This window comes from Acanthochromis polyacanthus, chromosome 10, assembly GCF_021347895.1.
Source record: "Acanthochromis polyacanthus isolate Apoly-LR-REF ecotype Palm Island chromosome 10, KAUST_Apoly_ChrSc, whole genome shotgun sequence".
Lineage (NCBI taxonomy): Eukaryota > Metazoa > Chordata > Actinopteri > Pomacentridae > Acanthochromis > Acanthochromis polyacanthus.
Genome location: NC_067122.1, coordinates 22140799 through 22145168, shown reverse-complemented (window position 1 = coordinate 22145168; position 4370 = coordinate 22140799).

The window sequence follows — 4370 nt, the reverse complement described above, 5'->3', positions numbered from 1 at the left end:
TGTGGACAGATGCATTTTCTTTGAGTGCTTCAAACATTTGAGCTTTTGTAGACAGTGATATAACGTTTTATAGTACACAGGGGAGTTACATGTCACCAGGAGAAGCACTTTGGAATAGAGTGCTTACCAATGGGAGGAACTGTTTTGTATGTGGCAGACCTTAAACTTGTCTTTCCATGTGTTCTGTTTGTATGTATGCTGCGAAGCAGATAGAGAACGAAAACCTCACCGTCTTTGTACTTGTTGCCAGTTGATGCCGTTACTCTGATCCCTCAGGGCTGGCATGCTTGGTTGTTCAGGTGATGGCTACCGTGGAGACAGAGGGCCTGACCGGTCTTGGCCCACTCTATTACACCAACTGTGCCAACTTACCGTCAACTGGACACTAAACGGCGGCGACACGTACGCCGCTCTCCTGTGCTATGTACCGTGGGCACATGTGTTCAAACCCGAGAAAAGATAAACCAAAAGGGTGCGCAGCCATTTGAAATCAGGAGATCTGAAATCAGATTTGCCACCCTCAGTTCTAACCACATCAGTTAAAAGAGTGTTGAAATATCTGACCCGGCATCAGTGGTGTAGGGGGATGATTTTGTTGCTGGTGGGCTATAAGCAGCACAGAGAAGAGATTTGCAGAGACAGCCCATAACAGCTCCCTTGGAACCAATGACTCAGATATGCAGATGTGTTTACTTCCCTTCTGTTTCCCACCTCAACCAGCACACAAAAGGCAGGGGGAATGAAAGTGCCTGATAATGTCTTTAAGTGTTTCATTTATATATTTATATGCTGTTATAAAGAACTCATTTTTTACTAAAACTTAGACAAGCACTTCAAATGGGCTCTTTGCCTCTTCCCTCTATTCCCTCCCTCCCTTCTGAGGGTATTCATCTTTTGTCTAATGCGTAGCGCTGCTCTCTGTTAGTTTCTTTTCTGACACCATGCCAGCAGAGTCATCTGCAAAGGGACTCATGTAGGGATTAAAAACCATCAACAGCTCCCCTTTAACAGAGAGGTAGAAAAAAAATGTTGAAAAATAAAATACAAAAAAAAAAAAACTCCAGACAGTTTTGAGAAAACTTGCAGAAAGCGAATGCAGATTGTCACCTGACCCTGAGGCAAGGCAGCCCTAAATATAATAAAGAGAAGACAACAGAAGAAGACGAGGCGACACGACACGGGTAATGTGTTTTCTCTGCTGGTGTCGTCTGGCAGATCTGGGATGATTGAGTGCTGATGCCTGCCTGGGCCGCTTCAGAGAAGATCGTCTACCCCCCCTCAGCTCCAACACACATGCACACACGTGCACAGCCCTCTCACGGCACACACTGACACATGTGTGCGTGCACACACACATACAGATTTGCTGTTGTCGAAGTGACAAAAACATCAAGGCGTATTAACTGTCATCATCTCGGCATCTCTTCATCTCTCTTTTTGGTCGAGGGAATATTTCAAGGTAACACTTTTTTACTGTGGTGTGCCTGTGTTTGTGTGTGGTTTCTCTCCATGGTGGATGTGTGTCTTAATTATAACGGGGTTTAGTGAATTAGGCCAGGATGTGTAATAGTCTCAAATTTGCATAATCTCTGTTGAATAAACCCCAGTGACAAACATGCAAGCAGAAAATCATACCTACTTACTGTACTGCACGACTTCAATGAAAAATGGTGTAGAAAGGCGTGTTCTATAACGTTTATTCGCAAAATGTGCATATTAATCTCTGTGCATTTCTATAATCACTCTGTATTGTGAAATTGTCAGCAGCAGATACAGGCAAACAGGTGCTGGCTACAGAGGAAGTTGATTGGCTGGTTTCCATGATCCATTTTCCCAAGGCTTCCACACCCCTGCAGCTGTCCTCCAGAATATGAGAACCATGTGTGTGCGCATGTGTGTGTGTGTGTGTGTGTCTGTGTGTCTTCGTAGTGCATGCTTGTGGTTATGACAAATTCACTCCTTGTTGCTTGCCAATAAGGAAGACAATGATCTTCATTGACAACGAAACATAAAATGCCAAACAAATGGGCCAACAAATAAAAGTAACTGGAGAAAATCACCACCTGAAATTTAACAGCTCTTCACTGATTTGTGTCTCTTTTTTTTGTTTGTTTTTTTTGGACCAATTTTAAGATTTCTCAAAGTTTGAAAGAGTCTGGCCTGCTTGTGAATCAGCTTCCCTGATGTTCAAAGTGAAGTCATGTAACAGGTTTTTTGAGCTTTTGGCTGTTTTGCATGGCGGAACGTTTTGAACTGAGCAGTGACAGCCTCAGCCCGACTGAAGAGTCTACTTCAACTCGCCTCATTTCTATTGGAAAACACTTCTCTCTCCCCTCTCCCTCCTTCTCTCTCTCTGTCGCTCTCCCTCACCGTCCTCTCTCTCTGAAGCTGCAGATCACTTGAAAAAGAAAGGGGAAGGAACATGAATAAAAACTGAAGGCACTTCTCTCAGATATGTCTCTTGATGCTCTTCAGATCTTTAAGGCTTCGTCACAGGGAAATGCAGGGTTACTCTAAGAAACCGAAGGACTATGACTTCCCTAATCTACTGTACAAGACCTGAATTTCAGAACTCACCTTCTTAACGGCAACTTTGCTTGCTTTTCTCACAATTTGGATCTCTTCTATATGGCTTTCACTTATTGATGGGCAGGTGGAGGTGGAGTGTCACTCAATCACCACTTTTCTTTTAATTTGGATGAAAAGAAGAAAAAAGGGGCCACATTGTCAAAAGAAAGCCTTGCTCTGTCTGTCCTTGATCATTTCATATTCTCATGCCACAAAAGAAAGAAAATCACAGGATAAACTTAAGTGCAAGAAAAATGACAGAAGTTTACATTATTTATTATTATGATCCACCATGTAATTTGTTCAGGTAAATATAAATATAGTTTGTTAACTAGATGAGTCTGTGTCCAATAAAACCTTAAAAGGCCTGAAAACTTTTGTACTGATTTAGGATATTATTGAGAAATTTCCATAAGAGAATTTGTTTTTAAAACTGCAGTGGTATTCATACTGACTGCCGTTTAGTCCTGCGTAGTTTGCAGGTGTGGAGGAGTAAAAGCTGAACCTGGGTTTGCCCTATAAGTCTCTGATGAGTGATGTTTTAGGCATAATAAAAACATCCTTACAAAATGAATCTGATTGGATACCAGCAATTCAGTCACTATTAAGCAACAGCAGAGTAAATAAACTCCCAGCAGTGTTCGTTTTTCTCTGCCCGTCTCTCTGAATTGGCCGTGAACAGGTTTGACCTCTAGAGATGGAAGTTACGTGTAACATTGGTTGTCCTTACCGTCTTCGTTAAAACTGAAAAACGCCACACAGAGTTGAAATCAGCAAAAGCTGGATTATGCAGTGAGTAATGCTGGCTGCAGAAACGCCCATAAGCCTTGAATTTAACAGCTTCTCTTTCTTTATTGATTCTGTACTTTCTTCTTTATGTGAAAAATTGCTTGTTTATGTTTTGGCCACATGTTGTATTATATTTAAACATTAAGTAGCTCTGCAACAATAAAGCTTCTCTTTTTCTCTTTTTCTGCAGCCATTTTAGGAAAACTAAAATAAGATGTGCCCATTAGACGAATGTCAAACCCTTCACCTGCATCACTATTCTTTTTGCTTTACCTGACTTGGAGGCGGACACATACTTGGATGTACGTGGTAGGTGTGACTCACATCATCATCTTTATCACTAATGACTCGTCATGTGTATTTGTGCGGTTTTATGACACTCTAACACTTTTAATCTTTATGTGAATCTTCTTTAAATAACCTGTTAATTTGTGCTGCTGCCTGTCTTGGCCGGGACACTCTTGCAAAAGGTTAAATAAAAGTTTAAAAACTACCAAAAACCCTCCTTTTTAAGGTCCAATTTCACGTGATGAGCGGAGGAGAAGAAATTTAGTTATGACTCATGTTGATCTTTTGGGGCTTGTGTCAGCCCGGATGACGGGATAACTTTGGGAGGGTGACTTGGCCTGAGGTCTTCCGTTCTCTGTAGTAGGAGTTGACCCTCATGAGAAGAAAGGAAACAGCACCCCCTGTTGGAGAGCAACAGCACTGCATTGAGGGGCAGCACAGAAAAACAAGTGTGTGACCTCAGGTTGACCTTATGTCTTATGACCTGCAGTGTGAGGTGACAGCGTAAACTTTCTTAAGCAGTGTGTTCTTGTTTATTCTTTGTATTTTCAGTTTGTAGGGACTCGACACAAATGAAGCACTTTATGCTGAGTGTCCTGCTTTTAATTGTCCATTTCTTTTGCTCAAAATAATAGGATTATACAACACCCCAGTGAAGGAGTGTGACTGAGATTTCTATTGTTCTTGTCTCTTGTTGTCACTGCAGTTCCTCCTCCCCTCTCCGC